At 45.3% G+C, this 21,664-nt stretch overlaps 1 pseudogene; it reads right to left on the bottom strand.

Annotated features, from left to right (window-relative positions):
• The window catches only part of LOC101985405, a 22,680-nt pseudogene continuing 1,016 nt past the window's right edge, over window positions 1–21,664 (bottom strand).

The following is a 21,664-nucleotide window of genomic DNA, read 5'->3' as shown; positions in this document are numbered from 1 at the left end:
GTCCTATCATAATATTCCATACATACTTGAAACCAAGTAAAGGGTGGAGCTCCATCCTTGAAAACTAAACAGGCATTTTAGACAATGCATTCTTGGCAAGGAACCTGGACAACATTTATCAAACACAGTAGGGAAAGTTCTCACTTTCCATTATAAAAAGGACAGCCAGATATATCAACTGTTACAGAAATTAAGACGGAATATTTCAAAGTGTTTAAACCATTTTCTTAAAAGAGACTTCCTCCACTGCCAGAGATCTTGACTAGCCTCCTGGTCAGTCATCTGGAAGCAGTTCTTCACATAATTAATGAACTTGGCTTCCACTTTGGGAAGAGAGCCACCTTTTTCTATATTTGCTTTCATTTTTGCCTTAATGTCTTCTACAAAACTAGGTCCTTTTGGTATTTTAGATTTTTTTTTTTTTCTGTTTTTTGAAGGACTCTTGACCCTTTGATCTTGGTGTTGATGGTTTTAAGTCTTTTCCATTTTGGTTTGATTTTTGTGCATTTTTGGCTGGGGTATCTCGTACAGATTTCTTCATTGGAACTTATTCAGCTTCCTTATCATCCTCATCAAATTTTACTTTTTTTCTGTGGAACCTTGTTGCCACCTCCAGGAGCAGATTGCTTTCCAGACATACTCAACAGCTTTGCATCCTCCTCATCTTCATCTCTGACTGTGCATCTTCCTCTACAGCTACTAGGTGCTGCCCACTAATGTTCACAGGCTCTGAACCACACTTCAACCTTAAGACCACAGGTGGTGTTAGGAACTGAATCCTTTTCAGTTCCAAGAACTATATTCAAAATAGAATGTATTTTAAGTCATCCCAGGGCTCCTCATCTTTTGGGGCAGGATCTTGCTGTTTAGCTACTGGCCTAGGCCTCACCCTGTGTCTCAGGCTGGCCTCAACCCTGCAGTGATCTTCCCTGCTTTTGCCTCTCGAGTGCTGAGTTTATAGGCATGTCCTGGTTAAGTTTCTTACTTTGGTTGTCATTTAAGTTAGTATTGTGATCATACTATCTTTGACAGAAAGTCAGAGCAGAGCTGACAGGTGATTGGAAAAGGCTCCTCCCTGTTACCTTACATACGGTGTTAGTATGCATATGTATTTACCACTGTGTCAGACTAGAAGTTCAGGCCAAGCCTTTACACTGGTGTCACTGCTTCCCTGGCCCATCTATGTCAGATTTCCCAGTGAGGGTTGGAACTGGTGGATCAGAGCAGCCAGGCCAGCCTTCTAACTGCCACAGAATTGTGTAATAGCACGTTTTACTGCCAAGCATTTGTGATTGTGTGATAATGTTTATTATTTGTGTATATTTAGATGTATGTGATACTTTGCATGGTTTGAAAGAATTTATTCTGAAAGCCAGGATCACGTGTGTCAGTTCAATGTAATGGTTCCCTTGAAAAGTCTATGATTGAGGAATTGGTGAATGTTTCCAGTTCCTTAATGTTACCTGATTGGTTCTGTTTAGAAAGGAAGAACCTTCCAGACTAGCTATTTGTCAGTGTTTTTGTTTTATTCTGTTCCCATGATGTTCTGTGAACTCCGAAAGTACGTGGCTTTAGATACTGTGACTGTTAATTTTCCTTTTAGCCTAAATTGTTGCTTCAGCCTAAAGAAGACTATTGCCTCCAACCAACCTTTCATGTATGTTCACACTATCTAGATTGATGCTACCTTTGCTCAGAAATTTTAGATAAAGAATTAGCTGTTTAGTCTCTTCACTTCAATGATAAACCCAGAAGCTGTCCTCTGTGCCAAAAGTAAAGTGTGCAATGTTTACAGATGGGTGGAATTTTGCACTGCCATAGGGAATGGTGAGGTTATATCACTAGATTCCCTAGATTATGGGTAGATAGTAGCCGTTTATGCTTATGAGAGGAGCTTTTGAGCCTTCTGAGTCTAACCTGGAAATGAGAATCTGAGACAAGTGGTTGAAGTGACTCACTCCCTAGACCTAGCTTGGGAGCAGTTTCCAGTTTGTTTGGAGGTGTTTTTTCTATTGACAGCTCTTTGTTGTCTGCAGTTACTATGTGCTTCCTTTAGAGGAGCTGCTAGCCCTTCCCTCCTGGGGGAGAATGTTGTGTAGGCATTTTGAGATCTTTTGATGTAATAAATGTGCAATCCCAAGTAATGCCATTATTGGTGAATGTGGCATTAGTAAAGAAACTCTTACTATAAATTATTATTCCCTCAATAGCCCCCCTCCTTTTTTTTTTAATTAAAGAGACAGGGTCTCCATGTATAGTCCTTGGTTGACCTAGAACCATTGTAGACTAGGGTGTCCTCAAACTCACAGAGATCTGTCTGTTTCTGCCTTCTGAGTGCTAGGCCTAAAGGCATCTGTTACCATACCCATCCTTAGTAGCCTTTTGAATGGCTAATGTTACAGAAACTGATCTCATATCCACGGTGCTGCTTTCCCCGTTTATTTGCGTTTGCATAGGAGCCTCTAGTCCCTTCTAGCAGCACAGCACAGCACAGCCAGTAGCACTCCCCATTTCTTAAGGTGGAGGAATCAGAGATAAGCTATAAGGGCAAGTAGTGCTACCAGGACAGTTCCTTTAGTGGCGTTAGAGTTTGGCAAATGCTTTACTAAAGATCAGCATTGTGTTGAGACACCTGAGAGCCAATCAGAGCATTTTATTTGTTATCCAAAGGTGTTTTGTATTTTAAACAGCAAGTACTTGGATGTTTGTAGGCATTTCCCCTTCCTCCTTCCCTCTCTCCTTTATGGTTGCTGTTATGCTATCCTGGTTCGAAGTTAACTGGGTTTGGACCTTGCTTCTATGCCAAAGGCCATCTTTCTCTCTGGGTGGTTAGAGCTGCTTTGTACTTATGTATGGTCCTTCTTCGGCCAGTCTTAAGCAATGTTGTGTCTGTGTTTGCAGAGGACCATGAGCTTATGGAGGAGGGAAACTGAGGTCAGCTGGATGGCTTCTTTTGTGTGTGTGATGGGTTGGTAATTAGTTCACAGCTGATTTGTCTGAGCACTGAGGAATTTGAGGTCAGTTTTCCAACCCTCTGCATGCCCATTTGTTTCTCCGTCGTTCACTCCCTTTCAGTAAGGACGCCACACCACCCCTCTAACACAGTAATAGGAAATGCAATGTACTTGGCATAGAAGTTTCAGTGTCTGAACAAGACTTTCTGTAGTTTGCTATGAATTGTTTCCTCTTGATTAAAGAAAGATTACCCCAGCAGCTTGTAGCCTAGTCTGAAAGTTGTAAGCTGCAGTTTTTCTCACTTGTAACACCAATATACACACCACCCCTTTCTACCTCAGGTTGTTATGGAGACTATTGGGGAGCAACTCTTAAAAACTTACTGCCTTGAAGAAGGTGTAAGAAGCTAATAGTCTTAGTCGACTGTACTGTGAGGCTTGTATTAAGAAGCCCTTGAGTTCTGGAAGCAGTTCTCCTTGCTGCCTGTTTGCCAGAGCCTGTGTTGCTTACTGTAAGTCCTCTGCTCACATGCTATCTTTTATCCTCCAGACGCCTTGAGAAGTGCATGTAAATATGGACAGTACATCCTTTTCTCATGCAACGTTCTTGCTGAGGCCTTGCTGTGTAGGAATTCTTTTTATGTGCACTTGAATAGGTGGCATAAGATGCTATGCTGGTGTGCAGAAACAGGCAGTTCCTGGCATCCCGGTCGGGGAGTCGCCAGTACAGTAGTAGCAATGAGGGGTAATAGACTGAGAAGAATGGCAGCTTACTAGTGAGGCCGGAGGGAAGTGTTTCCATGTGTCTTTGTGTAATTTCCTACAGTGCCACTGAGTTAATAGCCCTGTACCTGGGTGTTTGCACTATGTAATGCTTCTACGGCCTTTTTATTGTGTTTTTGTGTGATTAAACAGTTTTCATTTCACTGTGTGTTGTCATTATTGGAAATAAAGTAATTTTGTTTATGTACAGCTAGCCCATTTTCTGTTCTCTTTGGCATGATTTGGAGAAGTGATTAGACTTAAAGTCAGTAGCAACTTCCCCCCAAGTTGCCTATTAGAGTAATTGTATTCATTTCTTCCCACTTATGAAACTCAACATCTGCAGATATCATATTAAAAATGGAGCTTAATGTGTCTAATCATTATGTCCCTAGCATCTGCTAAAGTGTCCAGCAGCAGTTCTTGAACTACCTGTCCAGCAGGTCCAGTTATTCAGGTTCTTGAAGAGGCACTACCTGAAAGAATCATGGGCATGGGAGAAGAAGGAGACCAAGCAAAGTTCTGTTGTCAAGGTCTCACTTTATTAGGGTAATGGTTGTGGCTTATATAGCCCTTGAATGAGGAATTTGGCTTGGGATGGGGAGCAGGGGCAAGAAGGAACCTTGCCAGGGCAGCAAAGGTCACCAGTCAGCACACCTAGTGTTCTCTGTGCAAGCAGAAACGTTTCTTTTGTGATTCCAACAACAAACAATTCTCTAGGTAGTTGGAATGTGGGGCGGGTTCCGTTAACAAATAATTCTCTAAATAGTTGGGGTGTGCGGCTCTCTGCAAACATCTTTAGGACAATGGTCCCTGACACTTGAACTTCAGGAGATTAGAGTCCTTGGAAAACTAATGAAATTAATGGAAGCTCTTTATAAACAGTGTTTTTGTTTTGTTTTTTGAGACAGTGTTTCATTAAGTAGCCCTGGCTGGTCTGGAACTTGCTATGTATCTGGCCTCGAGCTCACAGAGATCTGCCTGCCTCTGCTTCTCAAGTGCTGGGGTGAAAGGTATGTGCCACCCTGTCTGGTGTAAATATTTTATATTGAATCGCAGGGCTGCCTTAAAGCTATTGGTCCTCAGCTTCTGTTCTGTGGTGGGATAGCTTGATATTGCATATGCTGTTTACCTCTAAAATGGCTTCTCAGCCTTTGGTGAGGTTGGACTGCCTTGTAATTGGTACAGATTGTGTATGGCACAACTCTGGGCACTGTTCACAGAGCCAGATAAATTATACTGTCTCAGTGTGTGCAGCCTCCACTTGTGTGAGACCCTGGGGATGGGGCAGTGTGCACCTAGAAATAGCAGGGATGGAGGACTAGAAAAAGCCAGAGGAGCAACGGAGACAATTCCATCTTACAACCTTTCACATGTTGTGACTTCTTTAAGGTTTGGTGTTTTGTTACTGTTTTGGGGTGGAAAATATGCTTATGTAACCCAGGCTAGCCTTGAACTTGTGATCCTACTGCCTCGGCTTCAAGTCCTGGGATTGTAGGTAGGCACTGACATTTCTGTTACTTTGTAATATAATCCAAATTTTTAAGCCCTGCTCTATTTGAGCTGATGGTGCTGAAGATTGAAGACTCATGTTCTTGATGCTGGAGAGAAGGTAAGCTAAGCCTAGTGCTGGGCTTACAAAACTCGGGATTCTAAATTAGTGTTTTCTCCCCATCCGTTCTCCTAGATTTGCAAAACCCAACCTTTAAACATATAAAAAGAGGGAAATTTAATGGTACTACATACAGTTTGAGAATATGGGGATAGTCTTACTGTGCATGTTCTCAACCTTGAATTCATGGTTGATTATTCCTCTTCAAAGTAAATTTATCCAGTAAATACTAAATGTACTGTGAACACAATAATGACTAAGGAAGCTGCCCTCAAGTTAGTTTAAGGGCGAATGAGTCTGTAAGGTAAATTCCACATGGACCAAGGAGGCAGCAGTGAAAGAATTGAAGGTGAGAATACTTGTTGGGGAACCTGCATGAGGTGGGGCAAAGGCTCTGGATTGCTGAGGGGGCAGAAGATCTTATGCTGCACTAGAAAGTAAAGACACTGGTGTCTGCGAAAGGGTCTTAGACAGACAGTTTGCACTTACAAGTACATTTTATTGCTCGGTAGGCAAGTGATGTAGAGCAAAAGCAGGGACCATAGGCTGCATAAATCTGGAGCAGGAAATGGTGTCATTCCCAAGACATGGCAGTAGGCCTGGAATGAAGAGCCTGCAACAGCGACTTCTCTGTTCTCCACAACGTGTTAAAGGTGTAAAGACGTTAGATGTGTGTTTAAGACACCAAGAATTGCTGTCAGTGACTTAAAAAGACGTGGAAAACACAGCCAACTTAGGAATGGGCATAGAGTGAGCAAGAGGAGAGTCAGCTGCTGGGACGGTTGGTGCCGCGCACGAGAACAGTAAAGCCAGGTGTTGTGACACATGCCTTTAATTAAGCTTAGCTCTTGGGAAGCAGACGCAGGCAGATTTCTGAGTTTGAGGTTAGACCAGAACATAGTTCCAGGCCTGTTGAGGGTTAAATAGTGAAACTCTGTCCCAAGAATAAGTAAATAAACAAAAATAAATACATGAGGAGGAATAAAGCCCTAGGTTCACCCCTGGTACACACCTTTAATACCAGCACTTGGGAAACAGCCTGGAGGATTGCAAGTTGAAGGCCATTGTGGGCTACATGGGTGTTGGGACTAATGAGTCCTGGCCTTCAGCTGCTCTTCCCTCCTAGAACCTTCTAATTGAAGTTACTAGAAGCTGTGCCTAGCTTAGAGGATCAGAGGATGGGATTGTCACCTGTTGGCCATTGACTGCAGTGTATTTAAGCCTACATGGTGCTTAAAGATGGGCTTTAGGTACCAGTGTTTGAAAGTCCGTGTCTCTGTCTGTCTTTGTGTGTATTCTCAACCTCCAGCCCCTTGCCCGAAGCTCGCAAACTGGGGTCTAGCGCATAGAGTGCAGACCGGGGCCGCGGGGCATTTGGAGGTCCACACAGAAACTAGGGAATGCTGAGAGGTCGCCCTTGGAAGTTGAGGGTGGATTGGGGTATGTGTTAATCCTGACGTTCTTAGTTCGGTTTTGGTTCCAGGCCATGCAGGCAGCAAGTGGAAGTCCAACCGAGAAAGAGGGGTAAGCGGACAGGGTTGTCCCCAGACGGAGGGGACGGAGGGGACGTATAGGGAAATTAAGATGGCACACCCTCTGAAACAGGAGGCGGGAGGGTGAATTGATGGCCTCCAACAGATAGAATGTAGACAGCTCAAAAAGATAAATGTGTACAGATGTATGATGTTGATTGTGTTTTGTGTTCTGGACTGGAGAAAGACATTTGATTCTAGGAACTGCTAAGAAAGGTATTTTGACTTTAAAGTGTGGGCTTATAGAATTTGATGTTTTGGAAAAAAAGGTTCTGCTTTTGTCTCCACAGACGATGAGAACCTGAGGATTTATTCGAGATTCACATGGTGGTTTGAATCACCGAGACCTCTTGAAATGTTGCCGTAAATACCCCTAAGAATGCAGCGTCCCCACTCAGCAGGAAGCAGCCAGACAGGTTGACAACGCCCAAATTCCCTAAAAGATTGTTTAAGTTGGGTCCCTTCAGTGGTTCCAGAGCAGCAAGCATGCTTTCCTGAGTTCCGCTCCACTCCATGCACCAGTTTGGACCCAGAAGGAATGCAGCTGGGGCTAGAAGGCAGAGCTGGAGCAGAGCTTTGCTAGGTGGCTGTGGTGGAAGGCACATTGCCTCGGCCCAGTCGGTGCCTAGCCTGGCGGATGCCATAGCAGTGCCAGGAGTATCAGAAGGTCTGTGTCGGTCTGTTTCTGCGCGTGTATTCTCAGCCTCTAGTGCCTTTCCCTATGCGCCCGAACTGGAGTCTAGCGCATAGAGCGCAGACCAGGGCCACAGTGCGCGGCAATTGGAGGGCCACACCAAGAAAGGGAACGCTGAGAGATCGCCCTTGGAAGCCCCTCCAAGAGAGGTAAACAGACAGTGTTGTTCCTGGCCGATGGAGACATATTGAGGAGTTAAGATGGGAGGTATCTTTTCTTGGTTCAGAAAAGAGTCAGATGATAGGGAGGGGTTTGATTTAAAGCTAGTGGAGGATAGTGAGGAGGATTCATCAGAAGAAGAGATTATATGTAAGGAATAGGCGGATCTCTGTGAGTTCGAGACCAGCCTGGTCTACAGAGCTAGTCCCAGGACAGGCTCCAAAGCCACAGAGAAACCCTGTCTCGAAAAAACCAAAAAAAAAAAATTTCTTTAGAAAGCTGAGAAAACGTAGAGTGAAAAAAGACTCACATCCAACTCCCTCGGCCCCACCGGCTTGTAATAATGAAGGTTGGTGGTCTCAGTTGAGTAAGGGCTTTGGCACTGAACAAAACAAGGGAGTTTGTTTCCGTCCTGTACACATGGTTGCACCGGTGATGGAGGTGGCAGACACCAACAACCCAGGACAAATAATTCACCAACATTTTGCAATAGAATTTAAAGAAATGAAACAATTAAAGGAAGCTGTGGCTGCATATGGGGCTCAAGCACCCTTCACGTTGGCCATGGTAGAATCTTTCTCTGCTATGAATTTAACAGCAAGTGATTGACAGCAATTATGTTGTGCTGTCTCATCTGGGGGAGATTATCTCCTATGGCGAGGGGAAGATCAGGAAAATTGTAAGCAAATGGCCCAGTTAAATACTCTAGCGGGTCAAGTTCAACGTAATTTAGACATGTTAACTGGGGCTGGGGCTTATGCTGACTTGCAGCAACAAATTCTGTGTGATCCAGGAGTATTCGCCCAAATAGCTACAGCTGCCACTAAAGCATGAAAGGCCCTACCTAACAAAGCAGCTGGGGATCAATTATCAAAAGTTCTACAAGGACCATCTTCCAACATTGATTACATTCATAGTTTCTCTCCAGCGTGTTCTTTTATGCGTTTGAAGATTACTGTAATATGTAAATGATTTACCACACTGATTACATTTGTATGGTTTTTCTCCATTATGTGCCCTTTCATGCCTTTGAAGACTACAATGTTGTGGAAAAGTTTTACCACACTGATTACATTTGTGTGGTTTCTCTCCTGTGTGTGTTCTTTCATGCCTTCGAAGACAAGGACGTGCAAAAGCTTTACCACATGGGTTACATCCATAGGGTTTCTCCCCAGTATTTTCATGTATTTGTTGTCATCTGACATGTGATGGCTTCACCATGTTGAATATTTTCATCGCATTTCTCACTATTAGTTTCTTCACGCCTTTCATTTCTTGTCCCCAAGGTATATTAATGTTAAACAAGAAATAATATATAGTATTAAGAAATAACCCAGACACAGGAACTTGAATCTATCTCACCCTTTCATTATCAAACAAGATGAGCAACTGCTGGGGATGCACTCCAGAGCTGCCTTGTTGGTTTGGGTATCAGCCATCATACCACTGCCAATTAATACTGGAGACTAGCTCCAGTGGTGATTGGGGACCCTCTTGCTGGCAATCTTAATGCCTGTTGCCATGGGCATTCATTTCTGAATTCTGTGTAAGCTCAGACAGCCCATGAGAATGCAGCATATGGTCACTTAGCAAGTCCTTCTGAGCCTGTTTGCCAGTAACTTGAACGTACTCCAGCTTTGGTTGCAAATACAACTGTGAAGACCCCTCCGTAGATGGGCAACTTCTGCAGAAGAGGACCTCCCAAAAAGGGGTAAGGGTTTACTCTTCTGAGAGGACCTAAGACAGGAGGGTCTTCTGTTTTATAAAAAATTTAGGGGGAGATGTTAGGACTAATGAGTTCTGGCCTTCAGCTGCTCTTCCCTCCTAGAACCTAAGAGGTTCTAGGTTATTTCTTATAATATTATATAATTTCTTAATAATATGATATCTTGGGGACAAGAAATGAAAGGGCATGAAGAAACTGATATTAGTGAGAAACGCGATGAAAATATTCAACATGGGGAAGCCATCACATGTCAGAGACAACGAATACATGAAAGGACAAATACTGGGGAGAAACCCTACGGATGTAATCCGTGTGGTAAAGCTTTTGCACGTCCTTGTCTTCGAAGGCATGAAAGAACACACACGGGAGAGAAACCCTACGAATGTAATCCGTGTGGTAAAGCTTTTTCACAACATTGTGTAGTCTTCAAAGGCATGAAAGAACACATAGGGGAGAGAAACCCTCCGAATGTAAGTAAGGGTTTACTCTTCTGAGATGACCTAAGACAGGAAGGTCTTCTGTTTTATAAAAAATTTAGGGGGAGATATTGGGACTAATGAGTCCTGGCCTTCAGCTGCTCTTCCCTCCTAGAACCTTCTAATTGAAGTTACTAGAAGCTGTGCCTAGCTTAGAGGATCAGAGGATGGGATTGTCACCTGTTGGCCATTGACTGTAGTGTATTTAAGCCTACATGGTGCTAATAAAGAGGGGCTTTTGGTACCAGTGTTTGAAAGTCTGTGTCTCTGTCTTTGTGTGTATTCTCAACCTCCAGCCCCTTGCCCGAAGCTTGCAAACTGGGGTCTGGCGCATAGAGTGCAGACTGGGGCCGCGGTGCGCTGCACATGGGGAGGCCAACAGGAACTGTGAATAAGAGGTTTTTGTGGTATCAGGAGGAAAAAGTGGGGGCTAACAGTACAAACTTTCCTTCAGAGGCCCTGTGTTTGAGTCTCAGCACTCAAGTAAGGTGACTCACAGCTCCCTGAAGCTCCAGCTCAGGGATCCGATGCTCTGGTCTCTATGAGCACCTGTACAGTTAGTCTTTATTTTTTTTTTATTTTTTGAGACAGGGTTTCTCTGTAGCTTTTTGGTTCCTGTCCTGGAACTAGCTCTTGTAGACCAGGCTGGCCTCGAACTCAGAGACTCGCCTGCCTCTGCCTCCCGAGTGCTGGGATTAAAGGCGTGCGCCACCACCACCCAGCAACAGTTAGTCTTTTAAACAGAAAGGGGAAGATGAGTGCCAAGTACGTTTGATTTTGCTCCTATGAAAACATCAGAATGGAATGGCGCTTGAGAGACCTGGACTGTGAAAGTCAAATGCTTGTGAGTGTCTTATGTGTGGTGGTATGCAGTAGGGGTGAGCATGCCCTACCCCTGGTTAGGGAAGCTGGCAGAAATTGTGTGCTTACTACTTGGAAAGGTCTTATTGAAGCTACTATATTAGTTTGTTGGTTGTTAGGGTCAATAGACTCTTAAGTCCTCTCCAGAAAGATTATGAGCTTTTATTTCAAGAAACTTTCCACAACCCATAACCATCTGAGTCCTGGGCAGGCGTCAGAATCACTTGGAGAGCCACACCTACCATTTGTTCTGCCCCATCCAGAGGCTCCAGGTGCTGGGCAATCTTTAAACGCTGGCACGTATCCTGCTCAAAACTGGATGAAACTGCCACTGTAGTAGGAGACGTTGGAGATGTATGTTTTCACATGTCTGTGCATGAACACACCTATGGTATGTGATATGTTACATTGGTAAATTGTCATATACTGGTTAAGCTTAGGTGGACTCTGGGAGTAAGGGGGCCCTCCCTGACTCTCTAATAAAACTCTTGGTCCTGGTCGAGCTGGCTTCTAACTTGTAACAAGGAGGATGGAAAACAGCAAACATTTAATAGTATTATTATTATTATGTCGGGCTGGAGGGATGGCTCAGCTGTTAGCGCTTACTGCTCTTCCAGAGGATCCAGGTTCTATTCCCAGAAATCATGTCCAGTAGCTCACAACTGCCTGTAACTTTGGCTCTAGGGGACCAACATCTATGGCTTCCTCTGGCACTGCAGTCACGTGTACATATGTACCACCCTAGACATACAGTTAACTTTTTTGTTTTTGTTTGTTTTGTTTTGTTTTTCGAGACAGGGTTTCTCTGTAGCTTTGGAGCCTGTCCTGGAACTAGTTCTTGTAGACCAGGCTGGCCTCGAACTCACAGAGATCTGCCTGCCTCTGCCTCCCGAGTACTGGGATTAAATGCAAGCGCCACCACCACCTGGCTATATACAGTTAACTCTTAAAACGAACAGTACCTGTTGTTCAGGTGGAAGTTGACATGTTTGCTCTCCCTTGAGTTCCTTCAGTAAGGATATTGCTAGGCTGGTTTTGAACATGTTTTGCTATCTGTGGCTTCTCTTTGCTATTGGCTACTTTGTGAGATAAATGTGTGTGTGTATGTTCTTTTTTTTGCCTCTGTATGTCTGCACCATATGTCCATATGTATGCATCGCCCATAGGGGCCAAAAGGAGCTCCTGGAACTGGATTTATGGATAGTTTTGAACTGCGTTGTCAATGCTGAAGATGAACCCAGTACACTTAACCTCTGAGATCTCTCCAGCTCCAGTCTTTTTTTTTTTTTTTTTTGAGGGGGTGGCCTGTATGTGTTTCTGTGTGAGGAACTGATCCTCTGGAACTGGAGCTACAGATAGTTGTAAGCTCCCACGCAGGTGCTGGGAACTGAATCTGAGTCCTTAGGAAGAACAGCTGATGTTCTTAACCCCTGAGCCATTTTTCCACCCCTCCTGTTTTTAGTTTTTGTGAGACAGGGTCTCTCTACATACCTCTGGCTGTTCTGGAATTAACTATGGAGACCATGCTGTCCTTAAACTCAGATCTGCTGCCTCTGCCTCCTGAGTGCCTGGATTAAGGTGTGCGCCACCATGCCTGGCAGTACTTGCTCTGTGTATACTTAATAAATTTACTCAGAATCCAAAACATGGGTATTGTTCATCATTCTCTGAATTGTACAAATAGTTTGAGATACTATTCCTATTCCTAAAAGCTTTAACACAAATTCTGACTTGCCAGTTAGCTAATTACCGGGTGATCTGAGGCAAACCCTTTCATGTCTCAGCCTCAGCTCCTGGCTTGATAAACAGGCATCTGGACAAACAGGTGAGGGGGGCTTGGCTCTGGTCTTCACCCAGTAGGCCTAGCCTTTATCTTCCACTAGAGGGCACTGGTAGCCTAAAAATTTGAGGATGTTCCTTTCCTCAGTACAATTGCAGGTAACCCCTTACGTCTAAGTCTTTAAAGACCCATAGTCATGGTGTCTGAGGGATCCTTGGTAAGATTCTTCTAAAGTCCACCGGTAAAGCCTTGGCTGAAAGAACATATCTAAGTGCACATCAGCCACCAAAGAAAGTTAATCCCCATTTCGTTTAAATCTGTTTCCCCATGAGTGCCAGTGTGTGTGTGTGTGTGTGTGTGTGTGTGTGTGTGTGTGTGTGTGTGTGTGATATCAGAGAGGACCCCCCCCCCCCTGAGAGACCCTATCCCTTCAATACTGGAGTATCTTTGGACCCTCATGACAGCAGCACATTCTTATTTATTTATTTATACAGTATTCTGTCTGCTTGTATGCCTGCAGGCCAGAAGAGGGCACCAGACCTCATTACAGATGGTTGTGAGCCACCATGTGGTTGCTGGGAATTGAACTCAGGACCTCTGGAAGAACAGGCAATGCTCTTAACCACTGAGCCATCTCTCCAGCCCCCAGCACATTCTTAACAGCTTAAAAGGTCGACTAGTGGTGACCTTCCTCTGCTGAGGACCACTGATTTAGGTGTGGGTATAAAGGTGTGGGTATAAATGTAGAATCGCTTTTCTGGCTGGAGGGCTTTTATATTAATAAAGGCCACAGGAACAGGACAAGAGGAAGAAGACTCCTGGACTCCTGGGGTGGAGCATCTTCAGAAGGGATTGAACTCTAAGACTATCTCGGCCATGGTCATTGGTAAAACCTGGAACATGGATAGGACTGGCCTCACAGATGCCTACTTGTAGAGGTCAGTGGAAACTCAGACATGGAAATCAGGTAGACGGGACAGCAGGGACTAGAGTAAGCCAGAGAGCCATATCCATATTAATAAGAGTGCCCGTTATTGACTTGAGTCAGGTATTTTCAGGTGGCAATGGAGGGCCATTGTTACCTGTCTTATGATTCAAGAGAATCTGCAATGACAGATTTTCTAGAAAACTTATATTTTATAAATAGTAGTAGTAATAACATATAAGGTTTTAAAATAGTAGGCAGACCAAGACAAAAATGATTGTTAGTGAACCTGAATATCTGTGACCTGTTGTGGGTCAAGCCCATCTGAAGTGTTGTACCACTATTCTAGCAGGTAGAAGTTTTTCGTGTCTTGCACACCTCACAATCCTGTAGGGCAGGTTACAGTGCATACCAGAAGGAACTGGCCACAGTCTAAGCTGGTCGCTGGACAGAGGTGTGAAGAGCATATTCCTGGGACAGTGACTCCACTAAGGCGGGGATTCCTGTCCTGTGTCCACCCCTTCCAGACCCGAGTCTCTGGATTTCCGGTGCGGTCATCCTGAAAGGCAGAACCAGGAAGACAGCAGCTCCAGAGCAGTGGTTCTCAACCTTCCTGGTGCTGCGGCACAGATCCTTGGGTTGGCGACTCCCACCATGAAATCATTATTGTTGCTACTGCATAACTGTAATTTTGCTACTGTTCTAAATTGTCCTGTAATCATACTATAATCATACTGTAAATATCTGATATGCGCACAGGTTGAGACTGCTCTAGGGTTTGTTTACAGTTGTAGTGCAAACAGCTCAAGCCCTTGCAACTGGTCCTTTGCCAGATTCTGTCATTCTACCTGGTGTGTAGAAACCAGAAAAAAGTCACCCAAGTCTGTGTTCCCCAGGGGCTTTTGCCTTTATTCATAACATTGGCAGCGTTTATTCTCTCTCAGCCAGTGAGTCCAGCACCAAACCACCAGAGCTACATAACTGTTTTTCCAACCCATCCATTCAGTCTACAGTTCCCTTCGCTGAAACCTTCTGGGAGCTGTCGGTCCTGCTACTGGGGAAAAGGCCAGCTGCACCTACACTGGTGCCCAGGTGCTCTGCACTGGGCTCAATCCACCTGAAATTCCAGTCTTTCCTAAAGGGGCTGCCGGGGGTTGACTTTCTGGTCCCAGCAACATTGTGCCTTTACCCTATTGCTTCTGACTCTTTGGCAGTGGGCTATCTAAAGTGGGGGAGAGAGCAGGGCATCGTCAGGCAAACTCCTGTCGATTTTTTTTTTTTTTTTTTTTTTTTGGTGAAACAGGGTTTCTCTGTAGTTTTTGATCCTGTCCTGGAACTTGCTCTGTAGACCAGGCTGGCCTTGAACTCATGGAGATCCTTCTGTCTCTGCCTCCTGAGTGCTGGGATTAAAAGCATGTGCCACCATTGCCCGGCCTTCTGATGAATTGTAAATGTGGGGCGCAAATCCTCATCTCTAACATACCAAGAAATTGCTGCTCAGGTTTATCAGGTCCCAGCCAGTCTTTTCTGAGACCTGTAAATGCTCTCCTCCTACATCTATCTGCTTGTCCCAGGAAGGGGCCAGGCAGGAGATGATCCTCATTGTCTTGTCTGCATGCTAGCAGGCTAGCTTTGATGGTACTGCAGAAATTTCTGTTAACATGGAGCTGGAGAGATGGATCAGTGGTTAAGAGCACTGGCTGTTCTTCCTGAAGGTTAGGGTTCAATTCCTAGCATCCACATGGTGGCTCACAGCTGTATATATCAGATGTCATCTTTTGGCCTTTGTGGGTACTTCACACAGTGGGAACAGACAAAGGGAGCAAAACACCCATCTGCATTTAAAAAATTCTGTAAAGGACTTTATAGTAAGACATGGTAGCTTATGTCTTTAATCCCAGCATTTGAGAGGCAGAGATAGGAGGATCTCTGTAAGTTCAAGGCCAGCATGGTCTACATAGTGAGCCCTAGGACTGCCAGGGCTACATCGAGAGGCCCTGTCTCAAAACAAATCTAAACCCCAAAACAAACAGACACCCTGAGAGGACCATATGGGTAAATAAATGCTGTTGACCATTGGGGCTAACCCCACAAGATTTCTTAAAACTGGTAAACGTCAGGGATGTATTGATGCTCTGCGGATGGAAGCGTGTGCTCCAGATGCTTTTAGGTTCTGTGTCTGGTGATTCTGTTCGCCAGGGTAGAGCCCCATGACACCGTCGTCTCTTATGGGGCTCCAGACTATCATGTTGAGGATTATACTGAACATGGATCCGGGGGTGCATGAGAACTGAGACCATACACAAGCCATGGCCACAGCACCAGGAAGGGTACTCCTCTGGGGTCCCTTCATCTCCACTCGGGCACCCCAGGAGTCAGTTGGCAGGTCATCAATTTTTGCCTCTTCTCTCTCTCTCTGTCTCTCTCTCTTTGAAACAGGGTCTCACTCTACAGTCCTGGCCAGTGCAGAACTCACTATGTAGAAGGGCTGACCTTAAGCTTACAGAGCTCTGCCTGCCTCTGCCTCCCAAGTGCTGGGATTAAACGCCTGCACACTTCCCTCAGTCTGGTCTGCCTTTCTTGACTGTGGCCATTACCATGTCTCCCAGAGCAGCATCAGAAGGAAATCTGTTCAGCTGTTCCTTGATCCCATTCACAGAGATGATATATGAAATTTGTCTCCTGTGTTGTCAGGAGCTTTTTGATGAATTGTTCATAGATTTTACTGGAGGACTCTGGGAAATCCTGCATTTCACACCTGAGGATACACCGTGTCCTCACTTTGAACACCTGGAAAGATTAAAAAAAAAAGATGGCTTAATTTTTCTTTTTAGATTTATTGACTTTGTTTTTTTGGGGTATGTTTTGCCTTGTTATGTATGTATATCACGTGCAGGCCTGGTTCCGCAGAGCTCAGAAAGGGCAGCAGATCCGCTGGAACTGGAGTTTGAGATGGATGTGAGCATGGTGGGTGCTGGGAACCTAATCTGGATCTCTGCAGGAGCAAGTACTCTTAACCACTGAGCAGTCTCTGCAGCCCCTGTTGTTTTGTTAGTGTGGAACTTTAGGATCAAATTCAGGTCCCCATGCCTGTATGGCAAGCACTTTACTGTGAGTTATTTCCTCAGCGTTCATGAGATATTTATATTTTAAAGCCTTATGAAGGATACAGTCTCCAATAAGGTAAAAATTTCTGAAGGTCGTTCATCTTATATGAAGCTAATACATTCTTATTTTTTCAAAGATTTTTATTTTATGTGTATGTGTGAGAGCCTGTGTGTGTGTGTGTGTGTGTGTGTGTGTGTGTGTGTGTGTGTGTGTGTGTACTACATGAGTACTAGTGCTGTTGGAGGCCAGAAGAGGGCATTGGATCTGGATTTGGGGTTACAAGTGTTTGTAGGCTGCATGATGTTGGTGCTGGGACTCGAAGCCTGACTCTGCAAGAGCAGTGGGTAATCTTAACTGCCAAGATAGCAGTGTTATTTTTCTCATTTTCTTTCTTTCCTCCTCCTTTTTTTTTGGTGGGGGAGGGGAGATTTTTGAGACAGGGTTTCCCTTTGTAGCTGTCCTGGAACTGGGTCTGTAGACCAGGCTGGCCTCGAACTCAGAGAGATCTGCCTGCCTCTGCCTCACAAGTGCTGGGATTAAAGACGTGTGCCACCACTGTTCGGCTATTTTTCTCATTTTCACCCCAGATGTGACTCCCCTGGTCTCAGAAGGGATTGGATCTGGGAGCCACTAGGCTAGAGGGCTCCCCTGTGTGTGTCCTGTGTGCTTATAACTACAGTGTTAGGTAGACTTAGGAGAGATCTTGAAATGGCTGGTTATTGTTTGTTTGTTTGTTTGTTTTAAGTTTTCCTTTGGGTTATCTTTGCCTTTCATTGTCTTTTGTTTTGTTTTTATTTTTTGAGTCTTGGTTTCTCTGTAGCTTTGGAGCCTGTCCTGGAACTGGGTCTGTAGAACAGGCTGGCCTTGAACTCACAGAGATTCGCCTGCCTCGGCCTTCCGAGTGCTGGGATTAAAGGTGTGTACCACCACTACTTGCCAAATTTTAGATTTTTATGAGGGATTTGGAATTACTTTAAAGAAAATTTCCCTTTAACAATATTGACTTTTGAAGGTTGTAGGGGTGAAATAAAGCTGTGAGGAGAACGGCTGGACAGGACTTCTGGCTGCCCATAGTGGGGCAATCTATGTTTTCTCTTGTCTGTGCTTCAGGGCCTCCCTGTGTTTTTACAAGCAAAACAAACAATAAGAAATAATTTGAGATGTGGTCTCTCTCTATTTGGACCAGGTTGTCCTTGAATTTACGGAGATCCTCCCGCCTCTGCCTCCCAGTGCTGGAATTAAAAATATTTACATCCTGGGAGCAGGGAGTTTTTGATAAACAGTCTGCATTAGGGTGTTAGAGCCTTTCACAGTCTGAGAGCACTTTGGTCAGCATAACGGAGGAGAAGCAGAGATACTGTGTACAGGTGTCTCAAGTGTTGGGACCTGGCTACCTCACTGGTATTTAGTTGCAGAGGGAAGTTTCCTGACCTTCTCTCTCACCCTCAGTGTTGGGAGTACAGCCTTATACACAAGGGAGGTTCTGAGTTTCCATCGGCATCTTGAACACTTCCCACTGAATCCTTTCCTTGGCTGGATACGAGGGGACGTGGTGTGGAGACAGAGGAGAACCTCATGACTTCCCAATAGAAAAATGCTCTCTGGGTTTTAACAGTCCTAGGGTCTGAATCCTAAGCTCACGGTTCATCATGACTGGAGCCATGCAGTGCTTCTTCTAGTCAAGATGTCTTGGCGCCTTCTGCGTCCTCACTTTTGTCGAGGCAGGAGGATCTCAAGTTTGGTCCAGTATGTGCTACATATTGGGACCTTTATTTTGGGGGAATAAAGGTTGGGTTGGTGAGCTGGCTCAGAGGGTAAAGGTGCTTGTTGTCAACTCTGTGACTGGAGTTGATCCCCAGAACCTACACAGTGGCAGGAGAGGACTGAGACACGCACCACCACCCCCTTAAGTGATTCACTTAGAAATGATTGTCCCTAGAATCTTGGCATGTGGTTTTCCTCTGATCTCCAGGTGGAGATCAGGTGGGTCCTGGGGAACTCACCCACCCACTCCCAAATAAATAAATAAATGTAAACAAAGATACTTTCCCATTGTTTTCATCATCATTGTCTAAGTCTACCTCCAAGAGTTACAAAGATGTTGGGCAAAGACATTGGCTTCCTGTTAATTTAATTTTTTTGAGACAGCATCTCACTTTGCAGCCCTGACTGGCCTAGAGCTCACTTTGTGGACCAGGCTGTCCTCAGCCTTACAGAGATGCTCCTGTAAGATGCAGAGGCCTCCTAAGTGCTGGGACTAAAGGCACCCACTACTATGCCTCACTGTTGCTCCCTGTTAAAATGGCCACAATCTAAAAAGCCTGACACACTTGCCATGAAAATAATGTCAATGACCTTGACCTGAATCTGGTTAAGGCACAGTCCAGGGTGGCTCAAGAAGGTAAGAGGGGGGCCTCTCCAGCACAGGCGTCTGCTTAGTGGAGAGACTGCCGAGATGTTAGGGGAAGATCTTACGAGTCTGAGTGAAGGAGCAGCAGGGAGCATGTCCTCTCTTCTTGGATTGTAGAAGAGCAGAGTGGTTCTTAGGACCTGAGAACTGTGAGAAGCCACATCCAGTAAGTGGCTTCCTCCAGGTTAGCTGACCAGCCAAAGCTACAGCTTCATGCAAGGTCCGGGCTGACTGTAGCAAGACTAATGGGTGCTGGGACAGGCCAGAGGGCAGGCTCAAGGCTGGGCAAGGCCAGGACAACATCTCTGTTAGGAAACCAGGAGTCCTGGGCACTTGAAAGCCAGATGAGTAGTGTCTTCATGACAGATGGGAATCCTTTGGCAGGCAACTTTCCTGCCCGCCTTCCCCACCGGACAGACTCTCAGTGGCTCCAGGCTCCTGCAGTCCGCTGATTGCTTTATGGTGAACACACATCCTGTCTCTGCTCAATGTCCAAGTTCCCAAGGCAGACCCTTAAGTAATTCACTTGGAAATTATAGTCCCTAGAATCTTGGCATGCAGTGGCCAGTGAGAAGGACCCATGATTTCCCTGTAGAGTTTGAGTCAAGGACAAGGAGGTGAATCTCAGCACAACGAGATCCTTAAGAGCTGCTGTGAGGAAATCAAGAGTAAATCTGCCGAGCAAGAACTGAAGAACTGCCCATCCTCCCACCCTGCACACTCCTGGGCTTGGCTGGGCAAGGCTGGACCACGAGTTTCATGTGGTAGCTATTCTCTGGCGCTGTGGCAGAGTCCCAGCCTAACTTCCCATATAAGGAGTGGCCTTCCCCTTGTTTATCTGAAACCAGAGCAACAGTTGGGAGTCAGGAAGCCTTTCCTCAAGTCCCCTGCACTAGACAGTACCCCTACCAAGGATAGAAAGCAAAAACTCTTAAATGAAGATTCTCATTTCTTTCCGTTTCCGATTCCCTCCCTCCCTCCCTCCCTCCTTCCTTTTCTTCCCCTCCTTTTTGAGACAGGGTCTCACTATGTAGCCCTAACCTGGAACTCTCTGTGTACATTCACAGAAATCCCCCTGCCTCTGTCCCCTGAGTGCTGGGACTAAAGATGTACACCACCACCCCTGCACATCTTTATATCCGGTCCCTAAACAAAGGCTGTGTATAGACGAGACTTGATGCTGGTTTAGCTACACAGACTTTATAATTTATCAAAGCTAGGGAAGCAGAATTGCATGCCATTAAGGCAGGCATTCAACAAAGCTTCACTGGAAACAGCGAGAAGATAATGGGGGTTCTGCAGGGAAAGCGTCACATGAATGCACCTCATTCCACTCACTTTTATGCTGTCCAACTTTCCCCAGCACCCACTTCATCCGCCCTTGCCTCCCTGTCTTCTGCATCTACTTGATTTAAGGAAGCTGTGCAAGGGAAAAAAAAAACAAAACAAAAACAAAAATAACAGCAACAACAAAAAACACCACGAAGGGGCAGGGGACTCCGCCTATACAGTAAGGCCAGGGATACTGAAGCAGGCCAGCACAACAACCGGGGACTCTGTCTGGCATGTGCTATCCCCACTCCACTCTTGTAATAATGTACTTGGAGACCTAGGATGGTCAGGTGCATCCAGCTGCACGTGTGCCTGCCTGAGGTGTGGCCTTGTTGGAGGAGGTGTGTCCCTGGAATGAGGTTTCAAAAGTCCACACCAGGTCCAGTCTCTCTCTCTGCCTGCTGCTTGTGGAACAGATGTAAGCACTAGGCTACTGTTCCAGCGCCAGGCCTACCTGCCTGTTGCCATGCCTCCCACCATGATAATCATGGACCAACCCTCTGGAGCTGTAAGCAAGTTTCCAATTAATCGCTTTAAGTTGTCTCTTTGGTGTCTTCACAGTAATAAATAGTCACTAAGATAGCATGCATTCAGCCAGGCCGTGGTGGCGCACACCTTTAATCCCAGCACTCGGGAGGCAGAGACAGGTGGATCTTTGTGAGTTCGAGGCCAGCCTGGTCTACAAGAGCTAGTTCCAGGACAGCCAGGGCTATTCAAAAATAGAGAGAGAGAGAGAGAAAGAGAGAGAGAGAGAGAGAGAGAGAGAGAGAGAGAGAGAGAAGATAGCGTGCATTCACAGTAATGCAAACTATGTCCATGGAGTGAATTGTAAGGAAGGGAGAAGGGAAAGAAGAAAGGAAGAAGCGCACAAAACAAAGAAGCTTACTTATCACCTCTAATAATATTTTTGTATTAATAATACAAAAATCACCTCTAATAATAATATTTTTGTATTATTTTATATACATGAATGTATATACATGCATGTATGTGTACCTGGTGCCCAAGAAGGTCAGAAGAGGGTGTCAGTTGCCCTGGAACTGGAGTTACAGATGACTGTGAATCATCTTGTGGGTGCTGGGAACTGAACCTGGGTCCTCTGCAAGAGCAATGAGTGTTCTCAACTGCTGAGCCAACTCTCCAGTACTTTATTTACCATCTTATATCTATTCTAATTTTGTGTACATATGATCAAAATCAGATGCATCACGCCGGGCGTGATAATCCCAGCACTCGGGAGGCAGAGGCGGGCAGATCTCTGTGAGTTCGAGACCAGCCTGGTCTACAGAGCTAGTTCCAGGACAGGCTCCAAAGCCACAGAGAAACCCTGTCT

The sequence above is a fragment of the Microtus ochrogaster genome, chromosome 6, assembly GCF_000317375.1.
Source record: "Microtus ochrogaster isolate Prairie Vole_2 chromosome 6, MicOch1.0, whole genome shotgun sequence".
Lineage (NCBI taxonomy): Eukaryota > Metazoa > Chordata > Mammalia > Rodentia > Cricetidae > Microtus > Microtus ochrogaster.
This window is presented reverse-complemented; position numbering and strand designations above follow the sequence as displayed.